Genomic DNA, 16,120 nt, shown 5'->3' on the forward strand with positions numbered 1-16,120 from the left:
TTAATTTTAATTTTAATCCTAATAATAAGGGTATGTTAGCAAATGTTGTAAGGGTGTAAGTCGAAATTCTGTCCGTGTAACGCTACGCTATTTTTAATCATTGTAAGTTATGTTCAACCTTTTTAATTTAATGTCTCGTAGCTAAGTTATTTTTATGCTTATTTAATCCGAAGTAATCATGATGTTGGGCTAATTACTAAAATTGGGTAATTGGGCTTTGTACCATAATTAGGGTTTGGACAAAAGAACGACACTTGTGGAAATTAGACTATGGGCTATTAATGGGCTTTATATTTGTTTAACAAAATGATAGTTTGTTAATGTTAATATAAAGATTTACAATTGGGCGTCCCTATAAATTACCATATACACTCGATCGGACACGATGGGCGGGGTATTTATATGTACGAATAATCATTCATTTAACCGGACACGGGAATGGATTAATAGCCACTAGAATAATTAAAACAGGGGTGAAATTATGTACAAGGACACTTGGTATAATTGATAACAAAATATTAAAACCTTGGGTTACACTCAGTCGACATCCTGGTGTAATTATTAAACAAAGTATTAAAATCTTGTTACAGTTTAAGTCCCCAATTAGTTGGAATATTTAATTTCGGGTATAAGGATAATTTGACGAGGACACTCGCACTTTATATTTATGACTGATGGACTGTTATGGACAAAAACCAGACGGACATATTAAATAATCCAGGACAAAGGACAATTAACCCATGGGCATAAAACTAAAAACAACACGTCAAACATCATGGTTACGGAAGTTTAAATAAGCATAATTCTTTTATTTCATATTTAATTTCCTTTATTTTATATTTAATTGCACTTCTAATTATCGCATTTTTATTGTTATTGTATTTAATTGCACTTTTAATTATCGTACTTTTTAATTATCGCAAGTTTATTTTATCGCACTTTTATTATTCGCAATTTCATTATCGTTATTTACTTTACGCTTTAAATTAAGTCTTGTATTTATTTATTATTTTACATTTGGTTTTAACTGCGACTAAAGTTTTAAAATCGACAAACCGGTCATTAAACGGTAAAAACCCCCCTTTATAATAATAATATTACTTATATATATATATATTTGTATTTTTATAAAAGTAAACTAATATAGCGTTAAGCTTTGTTTAAAGATTTTCCCTGTGGAACGAACCAGACTTACTAAAAACTACACTACTGTACGATTAGGTACACTGCCTATAAGTGTTGTAGCAAGGTTTAAGTATATCCATTCTATAAATAAATAAATATCTTGTGTAAAATTGTATCGTATTTAATAGTATTTCCTGCTAAAATATAAAACTATTTTATATAACCCTCGCATAACATCACTATCCCCCACTTCACTCCAACAAATCGGAGACCTGCACTTTCTACCATAAAGTGCTTCAAACGGGGCCATCTCAATGCTTGAATGGTAGCTATTGTTGTAGGAAAATTCTGCTAACGGAAGGTGTCGATCCCAACTGTTTTCGAAATCAATAACACATGCTCGTAGCATGTCTTCAAGTGTTTGTATCATCCTTTCGCTCTGCCCATCAGTTTGTGGATGATAAGTAGTACTCATGTCTAGACGAGTTCCTAATGCTTGCTGTAATGTCTGCCAGAATCTTGAAATAAATCTGCCATCCCTATCAGAGATAATAGAGATTGGTATACCATGTCTGGAGATGACTTCCTTCAAATACAATCGTGTTAACTTCTTCATCTTGTCATCTTCTCTTATTGGCAGGAAGTGTGATGATTTGGTGAGACGATTAACTATTACCCAAATAGTATCAAAACCACTTGCAGTCCTTGGCAATTTAGTGATGAAATCCATGGTAATGTTTTCCCATTTCCATTCTGGGATTTCGGGTTGTTGAAGTAGACCTGATGGTTTCTAATGCTCCGCTTTGACCTTAGAACACGTCAAATATTCTCCTACGTATTTAGCAACATCGGCTTTCATACCCGGCCACCAAAAATGTTTCTTGAGATCCTTTTACATCTTCCCCGTTCCAGGATGTATTGAGTATCTGGTTTTATGAGCTTTTCTAAGTACCATTTCTCTCATATCTCCAAATTTTGGTACCCAAATTCTTTCAGCCCTATACCGGGTTCCGTCTTCCCGAATATTAAGATGCTTCTCCGATCCTTTGGGTATTTCATCCTTTAAATTTTCCTCTTTTAAAACTCCTTATTGCGCCTCCTTTATTTGAGTAGTAAGGTTAGTGTGAATCATTATATTCATAGCTTTTACTCGAATGGGTTCTCTGTCCTTTCTGCTCAAGGCGTCAGCTACCACATTTGCCTTCCCCGGGTGATAACGAATCTCAAAGTCGTAATCATTCAACAATTCAATCCATCTGCGCTGCCTCATGTTCAGTTGTTTCTGATTAAATATGTGTTGAAGACTTTTGTGGTCGGTATATATAATACTTTTGACCCCATATAAGTAGTGCCTCCAAGTCTTTAATGCAAAAACAACTGCGCCTAATTCCAAATCATGCGTCGTATAATTCTGCTCGTGAATCTTCAATTGTCTAGACGCATAAGCAATTACCTTCGTTCGTTGCATTAATACACAACCGAGACCTTCCTTTGAGACGTCACAATATATTACAAAATCATCATTCCCTTCAGGTAATGACAATATAGGTGCCGTAGTTAACTTTTTCTTCAATAATTGAAACGCTTTCTCTTGTTCATCCTTCCATTCAAATTTCTTCCCTTTATGCATTAATGCAGTCAAGGGTTTTGCTATTTTGGAAAAATCTTGGATGAATCTCCTGTAATAACCAGCCAGTCCTAAAAATTGGCGTATGTGTTTCGGAGTTTTTGGGGTTTTCCACTTTTCAACGGTTTCAATCTTTGCTGGATCCACCTGAATACCTTCTTTGTTCACTATATGACCGAAGAATTGAACTTCTTCCAACCAAAATACATACTTTGAAAACTTAGCGTACAGTTTTTCTTTTCTCAGCAACTCTAGCACTTTTCTCAAATGTTCTTCGTGCTCTTGATCATTCTTCAAGTAAATAAGTATGTCATCGATGAAAACAATGACAAACTTGTCAAGATATGGCCCATACACTCGGTTCATGAGGTCCATGAACACATCTAGTGCGTTAGTCAATCCAAATGGCATAACCATAAACTCGTAATGACCGTAACGCGTCCTAAAAGCAGTCTTCGGAATGTCATCCTCTTTCACCCGCATTTGGTGATATCCAGAACTTAAATCGATCTTCGAATAAACCGACGAGCCTTGTAGTTGATCAAATAAGTCGTCGATTCTCGGTAATGGGTAACGGTTCTTGATGGTAAGTTTATTCAACTCTCGGTAGTCGATACACAACCTGAATGTACCATCTTTCTTCTTGACAAACAGAATAGGAGCTACCCATGGTGATGTACTTGGTCGAATGAAACCACGCTCTAAAAGTTCCTGTAACTGACTTTGTAATTCTTTCATTTCGCTGGGTGCGAGTCTGTATGGAGAACGAGCTATTGGTGCAGCTCCTGGTACAAGGTCTATTTGAAATTCAACGGATCGATGTGGGGGTAATCCCAGTAATTCTTTCGGAAATACATCGGGAAATTCTTTTGCGACGGGAACATCACTGATGTTCTTTTCTTCAGGTTTAACTTCCTCGATGTGTGCTAGAATGACGTAACAACCTTTTCTTATTAGTTTTTGCGCCTTCAAACTACTAATAAGATTTAATTTCGCGTTGTTCTTTTCTCCGTACACCATTAAAGGTTTTCCTTTTTCAAGCATAATACGAATCGCATTTTTGTAACAAACGACCTCTGCTCTCACCTTTTTCAACCAGTTCATGCCAATTATTACGTCAAAACTCCCTAACTCGACTGGTATTAAATCAATTTTAAACGTTTCATCCCCTAGTTTAATTTGTCTCTCCCGACATATATTATCTGATGAAATTAATTTACCGTTTGCTAATTCGAGTAAAAATTTACTATCCAAAGGCGTCAATGGGCAACTTAATTTAGCACAAAATTCTCTACTCATATAGCTTCTATCCGCACCCGAATCAAATAAAACATAAGCAGATTTATAGTCAATAAGAAACGTACCCGTAACAAGCTCCGGGTCTTCATGTGCTTCTGCCGCATTAATATTGAAAACTCTTCCATGGCCCTGCCCATTAGTATTCCCTTGATTCGGGCAATTTCTGATAATGTGACCCAGTTTTCCACATTTATAACAAACAGCGTTGGTATTACTTGCTCCGACACTATTCGTTTTGGCATTACTTGTTCTGACATTATTTGTTCCTTTAGTTCTGTTAAACTTTGGTCCATAAACCTCACATTTTGTCGCACTATGACCATTTATTTTACACCTGTTGCAAAATGTCATGCAAAACCCCTGATGATTTTCTTCACACCTATGACATGGCTGTTTTTGATTTTTGTTGCCGTTGTTGTTATTGAGGTTGTTGTTGGGATTGTTATTGTTGTTGAAACGGTTATTGTAGTTGTTGTTGTTGTTGTTGGGATGTTTGTTGTAGTTATTGTTAGGATTGCGATTATTGTTGCGATAGTTGTTGCGGTTGTTGGGATAGTTGTTGCGATTGTGGTTGTAATTGTTATTGTTGTTGTACTGGTGACTCTTATCACCGTTTTCCTCCCACTTCCTCTTGAGTTGTTTCGTGTTGGCTTCTTCGGCCGCCTGCTCTTTAATTCTTCCCTCAATCTGATTTATGAGTTTATGAGCCATTCGACTTGCCTTCTGTATAGAAGCGGGCTCGTGTGAACTCACATCTTCTTGAATCCTTACTGGTAACCCTTTTATAAATGCGTCAATCTTCTCTTCTTCGTCTTCGAACGTTCTGGGGCACAATAGGCACAATTCGGTGAATCGTCGTTCGTACGTGGTGATATCGAAACCTTGCGTTCGTAATCCTCTAAGCTCTACCTTGAGCTTGTTGACCTCATTTCTGGGACGATACTGCTCGTTCATCAATTGCTTGAATGCTGACGACGGTAGTGAGTAAGCATCATCTTGTCCTACCTGCTCGAGTTAGGTATTCCACCATGTTAGCACCGTACCTGTGAAGGTATGCGTAGCGTACTTTACTTTGTCTTCTTCAGTACATTTACTTATGGCAAACACCGATTCAACCTTCTCGGTCTACCGTTTCAATCCAATTGGACCCTCGGTTCCATCAAATTTCAAAGGTTTGCAGGCAGTGAATTCTTTGTAGGAGCATCCAACACGATTTTTTATGAAATTAGTTCCACTGCTAGATCCAGAGTTATTGTTATTTTGCATCGCAGCCTGTACTGCGGCTATGTTTGCTGCAAGGAAAACACGGAAGTCTTCCTCGCTCATGTTCAAATTCTGACGAGTCACCGGTGCCATTTCCTTCAAAAATAGCCCAAAAGAATTAAGTTAATCATATAGAATTTTAAGAGTAGTCAATAGTATTTCGTAGCATAGTATGAACTTATTTATAAAAGCTTTTTCTTCATGTTAGCGTTTTATAGTTTTTAATTCGGGTACTACCTACCCGTTAAGTTCATACTTAGTAGCTAATATACAATTCAACTACTACAATTTCATATGAAAAACTGATTATAATAATATATCACGTACAAATATTCTTCAAACTTACAACTTTGCTATATTACATATAACATGAAATATAGTACACTTTGATACAAGACAGTTTTGAAGATAAATCTAGTTAATACGCAAGTTGTTCAGCAAAGGAAATAAAGACACGTAATTCATAAGTCCAGAAACAAGTCATGCATTCAGGTTTTACTAAGACGACTTCCCATCCTTGGTCTTGTAGAAAATAACCGTTATGACCATTGGCTAGAAAGCATGTTGTAATGTCGTCAAAAGGACGAGGGTTTTGTAATGTCCAACAGCCCCGTAATAATCTAAAAACCTTGTTTCTCACCCCAACTACTGAATCCGTCACTTGTGGGAAGGTTTTATTTAAAAGTCGTAATCCGATGTTCTTTTTCTCACTTTGGTAAAAAGCAAACATCACTAACCCGTAAGCATAACATGCTTCTTTATGTTGCATGTTAGAAGCTCTTTCTAATTCACGAAATCCTATGTTGGGATATGTTGAGTCAAAATAGGTTCTTAACCCGTAGCGTAAAATTGCATTTGGGTTCCTCGCATTTAACGCTTTAAAGAAAACACGTCGTAACTTACGGTCTCCCCAATGTGATATACCCCACCTATCAAAGGAAGACCTTTTATAAACTAAGGCATTTCTGGAAAGTCTTTCAAATGTTTGACAAGTTAATTTTGCCATAATTAATTGTGCTGATGAATTCTGACCAACTCTAGACAAGATTTCCTCAATCATATCCTCTGGTAGATCTTCTAAAATATTCGGTTGTCTACCCTTAACGTCCATTTTGTTTTTATACTATAAAATAGACAAGGATTAGATTCGTAAAAGATAATTAACAAACAATACTAGTAATTTTTACATAGAACATAAAAGTACAAGCACACTACAATACATATAAAACACAACATGATTACAACCCTCTAATCTGAATCACTGGTTTCTTCTTCTTCGGACTTGGTTCGTTTTCCTAATTTTCTAGGAATATATGGTGTTCCTCTAATACGAGCCATCGTTTTCCACAATGGTTTAGAAAAACCTGGTGGTTTAGAGGTTCCCGGGTCATTGTTATATTTTAGGAAATACGGATGTTGCCGATACATATAAAGTTCATCGGGGTTGGAATCGGGTTTCTCTATTTTTATACCTTTTACCTTATTATTTTCTTTCGCTTTATTAAATTGGGTCGAGGTAATTTCTATAACATCATCTGAATCCTCATCGGGATCCGATTCATCGGAAAATTGGTAATCTTCCCAATATTTTGCTTCCTCGGTGGAAACACCATTGACCATTATTAACTTTGGTCCGTTGATTGAGGATTTTCTTTTATTTAATCGAATTACTGTAGGTATCAATATTTCTTCCTCTGGAACCTCTTCTTCTTCCGGTTCCTCCTCTTTCGGTTCCTCCTCTTTCGGTTCCTCTTCTTCCGATTCCTCCTCTTCCGGTTCCTCCTCTTCCGGTTCTTCTTCGGGAATTTGTGAATCTTCCCAAAATATATTCGACTCTTTATTATTATTAGGTGAATCGATGGGATTTGTACTAGTGGTAGACATCTATCACACAATATCAAACACATTAAGAGGTTAATATATCACATAATATTTTCATGTTAATAATATATAGTTTCCAACATAAGTGTTAAGCAATCGTTTTTAAAGAAAACACGATCGAAGTCCAGACTCACTAATGTATCCTAACAAACTCGATAAGACACACTAATGCAAATTTCTGGTTATCTAAGACCAACGCTCGGATACCAACTAAAATGTCCCGTTCATATTGATTATAAACATTTCCATATTAATTGATTTCGTTGCGAGGTTTTGACCTCTATATGAGACGTTTTTCAAAGACTGCATTCATTTTTAAAACAACCATAACCTTTATTTTATCTATAAAGGTTTAAAAAGCATTACGTAGATTATCAAATAATGATAATCTAAAATATACCGTTTACACACAACCATTACATAATGGTTTACAATAAGAATATATTACATCAAAAATAAGTTTCTTGAATGCAGTTTTTACATAATATCATACAAGCATGGACTCCAAATCTTGTCCTTATTTTAGTATGCAACAGCGAAAGCTCTTAATAATCACCTGAGAATAAACATGCTTAAAATGTCAACAAAAATGTTGGTGAGTTATAGGTTTAACCTATATATTATCAAATCATAATAATAGACCACAAGATTTCATATTTCAATATACATCCCATACGTAGAGATAAAATTCATTCATATGGTGAACACCTGGTAACCGACATTAACAAGATGCATATAAGAATATCCCCTATCATTCCAGGAAATCCTTCGGACATGATAAAAACGAATTCGAAGTACTAAAGCATCCGGTACTTTATGGGGTTCGTTAGGCCCAATAGATCTATCTTTAGGATTCGCGTCAATTAGTAGATCGGTTTACTAATTCTTAGGTTACCAAGCAAAAGGGGCATATTCGGCTTCGATCATTCACCCATATAATGTAGTTTCAATTACTTGTGTCTATTTCGTAAAACATTTATAACAATATTTTAAAATCTAATATTTTTGGGCTGAGAATACATGCGCAATTTTATAAATACTTTACGAAATAGACACAAGTAATTGAAACTACATTATATGGGTGAATGATCGAAGCCGAATATGCCCCTTTTGCTTGGTAACCTAAGAATTAGTAAACCGATCTACTAATTGACGCGAATCCTAAAGATAGATCTATTGGGCCTAACGAACCCCATCTAAAGTACCGGATGCTTTAGTACTTCGAATTCGTTTTTATCATGTCCGAAGGATTTCCCGGAATGATAGGGGATATTCTTATATGCATCTTGTTAATGTCGGTTACCAGGTGTTTAATCCATATGAATGATTTTTGTCTCTATGCATGGGACGTATATTTATGAGAAATGAAAATTTTGTGGTTTATTAAAATGATGAAAATGATCGTTTATGATAAACTAATGAACTCACCAACCTTTTGGTTGACACTTTAAAGCATGTTTATTCTCAGGTATGAAAGAAATCTTCCGCTGTGCATTTGCTCATATTAGAGATATTACTTGGAGTCATTCATGACATATTTCAAAAGATGTTGCATTCGAGTCGTTGAGTTCATCAAGATTATTATTAAGTCAAGTATAGTTGGATATATTATGAAATAGTATGCATGCCGTCAACTTTCGATGTAATGAAAGATTGTCTTTTCAAAAACGAATGCAATGTTTGTAAAATGTATCATATAGAGGTCAAGTACCTCGCGATGTAATCAACTATTGTGAATCGTTTGTAATTGATATGGACTTTGTCCAGATGGATTAGGACGGGTCTCTACACCGGTAACATAATGTTGACATTGGTACACTATTTGAAAGTATATAGCCGACATGAGACGAAAATAAGTATATGGGCGACATCGAAACATTTGAGAAAGTATATAGCCTATTTATAGCTTTAACCCTTTGCAATTCTAAAACTTTCCTAGCTCTCCATAGATCTTTAATCACATTCTCATAGATATCCTTTTTTGATAAACCCATATCACCATAAACCCGAAAAATCAATTTGCTTTCACGCCTATGAACTGTTAGGAATTCGGTAGTGGACCCTAACAAGAACATGTGATTTACAATAATCACATAACCCACATATAACAAACGAATAAGCAATACGATAAATAAAGCATAAACGACACAGGGATTTAACGTGGTTATATCCCAACTCCAAACACGGAGAAGGGTTTACTCCACGAGCGCAAACCAGAGATCTTTTTCTATATTTTTCGTGCACAATATTACAGGTTACAATGAGGGTATTTATAGTGCAAATAACAAAACATGGAAAGATCTAGATTACTTGATGAATACGAACATTGTCATGTTTTGGGACACTTTGTCGCGTTCCGCGACAAAGTGGTTCAGAACGTGACAACTTCTGACACCCAATTCTGTTATGTTTGTCTCGTTTCAGTGCATTTTATCACTTTTCAGTCTTGTCGCGTTTTGCGACAAACATCACTGGAACACGATAAACATCACCCGAACATGATAAACATCACTCGAACACGATAACTTCAGCTCATTCGTTTTGATCTTCTTTGCACCCAACAATTCTCCCACTCAAAGGAGAACAAAACCCAACCATAACCTGTACTCGATCAACACTTCGACTCATTAACGTACCCGTCTATACTGCCAAGAAAGCTTCTTGGGACATGCACATTCTAACCAACAAGTTAGCAGCTTTCGATAAAGAGCACTTCAACTACACTTGTCAAAACGTAATCAACTTCACCTTTTACTTGTGTTAAACACCCACAATAACTCTAGATCACCCGATTATGGAACTCCATTTGAACACCGCCGAATAAACACACGGGACGCGCCGCACTTCAACGCCATGGGAAGGAAGACTTTCGACACTCAAATAGCTGAGTAATAATCTGATATTCGTTGCTATCTTGGGTCATCTCTCGATTTCTGCGCCACCGTTAAAGTGTGCGAGACTTCAATCACAGGATTTTAAACAGGAGACAAAACCGTCTCAACTCATCACTCTAGACACTCCCAATCCTATCACCGACATCTCAATGATCACCCTCATACAGAATTTCTGTTTATCACTTATTTCCTTTCCAGCAATTAGAAAATTAGACAAACACCCTCGTAGACTATTCATCAAGGCTCCAGTGAGAACGCAGTCACAACCTCGAAATATACACTTTCAACTTTCCGCTTTCACGCTGGTACACTGATCCTCATAGCTATGAATTTCACGAACCCATCTTCTCAATCTCAAGCACGCTCCCACTATACAAGTAAGAAAAAAAAAACCGCTGCTACCCGAGAAGAATCTGTTTCGTACCACCCGATCAGTTGCAAATTTCTTTGCCATTGGAGTGTAAAAAAGTACCCGAGTATCTAGTCGGAATCGACACACTAACACTGTAAAAATCAGAGAAACATATCGCACAACCATCTCTACAACTCCCACTAGTCGTCCAACTCCCACTTACCCGATACTTCCGTCAGTTTCCAAACTCACTCCAAGTTCCCGACACTCTCAACAATATCATGAAAACTAAAGCTCCAGGACTTACAAGATTATCCACTCCATCAATCACCTAAGAAATCCTAATTGGTAACCCCGAAGAAAAAAAGCTCGTTTGTTGAACCAAACATCACCCAAAACCCTGAGCACTGGTCGAACACGTTCTATCCGACATCCTTCGTCAACCAATCTCCTTAGTGATAGAAGCTCTAACCCGCCTGCATATTCCACACACTTTGGAATCTCCAACCAAAACCTTTGGTCGTCCCGTTTCAAAACCTCAAGCATAAAACTTCCCCGATAACTTCCACTATCGATAATAACCCGGATGTACCCACCGTTACCCAACCATGCCCAAACCTGAGAGAAACACCCTTGTGAGCTTCTGTAACAAACCAACATCCCATAATATCCAGCTTGTATTGCCCGAAGTTTCCCGAGACAAAACCATCTCGCACTCGCGTCATCAAAACCCGAAAAGTTCACCCTAAAAACTGCCCAGATTCGAAAAATCGTATCTCAAAATTCAACGGTCCGATCGGCCTCAATATTGTACAGCAACTGGATCTATGAGTCCTTTAAATACAGCAAAATTTTCAAGGCGATCCAACGGTGAACGAACCCGATATGAATTTTCTTCTGCAGCTGCGCATGAACATCCGAATTTTGCTCAATCGTTCCTTTGTACGTGATAACGCGGAACAAGAACCCGATCCGTCACCCGGATCTTTCAGAAAATCTCTACGTGTATCTTCTGCAACCAAACCCTATTGAACTGACCCCTTAGACTCCGTGACCCTTCGCGAATAAATCACCATCACGATGTAACCAACGTCCCGTTTACATCATAACCCGCCAGAATCAGACCAACCCTGGTGTGATCAACTTCATGGATACATAGACATACCCCAAGTTCACCGCGATCAACTAAGTCTCTATATCTCGACACAAGTTGCAAGACACACAACCCTAGATCTGTCGTTTCTTCACTTGATGATAGCCGAATCACCAACAATCATATACCTGCTTTTAATTCGCCATTGTGCCCCGTCTTCAAACCTTTAGCTTTGATACCACTTGTTAGGAATTCGATAGTGGACCCTAACAAGAACATGTGATTTACAATAATCACATAACCCACATACAACAAACGAATAAGCAATACGATAAATAAAGCATAAACGACACAGGGATTTAACGTGGTTATATCCCAACTCCAAACACGGAGAAGTGTTTACTCCATGGGCGCAAACCAGAGATCTTTTTCTATATTTTCCGTGCACAATATTACAGGTTACAATGAGGGTATTTATAGTGCAAATAACAAAACATGGAAAGATCTAGATTACTTGCTGAATACGAACATTATCGTGTTTCGCGACACTTTGTCGCGTTCCGCGACAAACTGCATCAAAACGTGACAAAGTGGTTAAGAACGTGACAACTTCTCACACCTACTTATGTCATGTTTGTCTCGTTTCAGTGCACTTTATCACTTTCCAGTCTTGTCGCGTTTTGCGACAAACATCACTGGAACACGATAAATGTGACGACCCAGGAATTTCTGACCAAATTTAAACTTAATCTTTATATGATTTCGACACGATAAGCAAAGTCTGTAAAGTTGAGTCTCAAAATTTTTGAACTATTTTCATACATTCATGTAACTTCGACCATTGTCGACGATTTACGAACCACTAATTGTAAATAGATATGTATATATTTAAATATAAATATATATATATACTTTAAAATATAATTTATGATGTAATTACTAGAAACTAATTATGTAAAATAAAATAAAATAAAATAAATATTATTTAAACATATCTATATATATAAATAAGGTATATAGAATATATAAATAGGATTTCGAAGTTAATTAGTAAATGACGGTAACGTTCAATTGTCACTCAATTGATATTAAACAAGTTAAAATACAAAATTAATAAATGAATAATTATATATAAATAATTGTAGATCAATGTATATATTTTATTATATATTATATGTAATATCTATACACAATTATTATATGTATATTGTAAGTTATAAATATTGTTTGTAAAAATTTATAAAATCTATTTTATGAAAATATTTATAAGTTATTGTATAGTTATTATATTAATATTATTGATATTATTATCGTTATTATTAATGTAATTATTATTATTATTATTATTATTATTATTATTATTATTATTATTATTATTAATATCTCATATTATATATAATAGATAATAAATATAGATAATCGGATATTTATATCCTTGTCTGCTTACTTCTTTTCTTCCCTTTCTATTCTACCCGTGAATTTACTTTCTATCTCAATCATTCAACAACTTGATTATTATATATTATGTTATTTATAGGTTTGCATTTAGAAAATAATAATCAATACAAGTTTTCTTTGCTATATTCCTGTTTCCTTGTTCGACCGAAGAAACCCACCACTCAATACCATCTCCCTCGATTCTTCTTATACTATATGATTTCACTATATCTAGAAGTAGTGCTTGTTGATTTAATTCACACACCAACATGTACTTTCGATTTATGTTACTAACTGGAGCACCATCATTCACCCAAGATAACCACCACTTAAACCCGTCACCATGTTAAATAACCAAACCATTAACCTCCCACACCCGTCAACCATCACTGAACCTTCATTAAACCATAATCATCACAACAAACAACTATATATTTCTGTTTCATTTAAATCGCTACAACTTCTGTTTTGTAACTCAAACCAATACCCAAAACCGCCCTTAATCAATGAAGTTACTGCTGCCATTGTATCTGGTTACTGTTCGAGAACAACCCCGACCAAACCACCACCTTCATCGTTTCTTGCTGCTGTAACCGAAGCCAACTACCTCTCATCTTGATCTATTCTTTGTTTTTTAATTCAAGGTATCAACTAAAATTTCACAAACCCAATTGTTATTTAACTGCTTGCTCTTTCTGTTTTTTAGTCTCAAATTGAGAACCACAACAACTTTCCTCTGATCACTATTAAACCATCACCTTTGTGCTACCTGGAAACCCTTGCGAAAAAGAAAACAAAACCCATGAAATTCACCACCATTCCAGCTGTTTTATTTTCTTGATTCATTCTACTGTTTCCAACTAAAATTACTCGATTGCTGCAGCTATGATTTCATTTGATTCAGCCCACTTCAGAACCACGTCCACTATTTTTTTTCACCATGCTACTGCTATTACATCCTCCTGCCTTCATCCAAAACTATACCAAAACCAACCCACTATCTTGAGCTGCTACTGCAGCTGACGTTTCTTTCTCTTCTTGATTTGTTACTACTATTATTGTCACTGGTTGCAAGTTCAAAACCCTGGAAACCACCATCTCACCCACCCTAGAATTCACCTTAAAAACTTCATCACTACCATCCAATACCATCACTGATAACTGCTGTAATATTTCTGTTACTTTTGCTATGACCCACTTCTATTAATACATCGACAAGAATGATATTGAAAGGATACGTGGGGGAGGGGGGGGTCACAATGGGGATATTTCTTCTTGGATCCTAAATTTCCACTCACAAGTAAACAAAGGCTTTTATTATATTGTAAAACTACAAACATTGACAACTTAACCCCACTTGTGTTATCAAGGAATATAGAAATCGAAATGTAGTAGGACCGAAGCTTTGTGTTGATAATATGGCCCGTGAATTGTTTTGAAATTGGTGAGTGGGACATGGAACATGATTGACCGACCATAAGGGACCCCATATTATGACGTGTTGGTTATTTTTTGTATGATTGGGTACGTTCCAATATGTTGTATAATTAATATGTAAAGGATTAATATTGATGATGGTTTTCGCTGTTGAAAATAATTATGATGATGTCGATTTGATGATGATTAAGATGATTGCCAATGGTGATGTATTAAGGATAATATCGATGATGATGTTAGATATGATGATGTTAATGTAAGAGATGTTGAGAAGAAGATGCTCGATTATGGAGATGATGATTATACTAGGATTAGAATGATGATGACGATTAATGGGAATGATATTAACGAAACAGAAAAGTTAAGATGATGATTTTAGATGATATTGTTTTAGTAGAATGTTTATAAGTTGAATCGAAGACCCCACTCCCTTTTGTTCCTATCGAATTCTTTTTGAAGAACCCTATTCGGATATATATATATATTTTTTTTTTGTCGCTACATCAACCATCACCGAATCCTTATTAATGGAATTTGGGTTGATATCTTTTGTTGGGCTGAGAGGTTAATTCTGTCTTGGGCCGAGAGTTGTACAGTTGGGCAGAGAATTGTGCAGATTGGGTCGATGGCAGGCTAGACATAGGAAGCTGAAACGAGTAAAATATTTGTTGAATTCATAGAAATACAGAAAAGTAGAAGTGGAGGAAGGGTTTAGAGTGTTAGCATGTGAGCGAGAGGTCTCGGGTTCAAGACCGGCTGGTGGTGTCTATTGTTTTTAAAGCCTGTTCTAGTGAGGTAGTAACTTTAACATTTTTATTATTATTATCTCGTTATTATTGGTATTATTATTATTAGAATTATTATTATTAGTATTATTATTATTAATATCATTAACATTATTATTATCACAAATATTATTATTATTATAAATATATAACATTTTTATTTATTTTTATTCGTATCATCATTATTATTAATATTAAAAATATTTTCATTTTTATTAACATCATTATTGCTATTATTAGAATTATCCTAATTTTTATCATATTTATTATTATTTTTATATAACAAATTATTGAATTACAATATAATGCTATATATATATATATATATATATATATATATATATATATATATATATATATATATATATATATGTATTAATATAACTATATGTATAAATATTAATATACAAAATAAATATATACATATAACCTTTTATGTAACAAATATATTACTAAATTAAACAAATAATATATATATATATATATATATATATATATATATATATATATATATATATATATATATATATATATATATATATATATGTATATATATATATATATATATATATATATGGATATATAACTATATAAATAATAATCATTTTCAAATATATATATACAAATTAAATAAATAATATATAAAGTTATAATATATGAAATTGTTCGATTACGATAATAAGTTTTAATATATATACAAATGATATAGGTTCGTGAAACCAAGGCCAACCCTATATTTGTTCAATGACGTCATATGTATTTTTACTACAAAATACAGTATGGTGAGTTTCATTACTCCCTTTTTAAATGCTTTTGCAATATATATTTTTGGGACTGAGAATACATGCGCTGCTTTTATAACTGTTTTAGGAAATAGACACAAGTAATCGAAACTACATTATATGGTTGAATGATCGAAGCCGAATA

This window comes from Rutidosis leptorrhynchoides, chromosome 3 (assembly GCF_046630445.1).
Source record: "Rutidosis leptorrhynchoides isolate AG116_Rl617_1_P2 chromosome 3, CSIRO_AGI_Rlap_v1, whole genome shotgun sequence".
Taxonomy (NCBI): domain Eukaryota; kingdom Viridiplantae; phylum Streptophyta; class Magnoliopsida; order Asterales; family Asteraceae; genus Rutidosis; species Rutidosis leptorrhynchoides.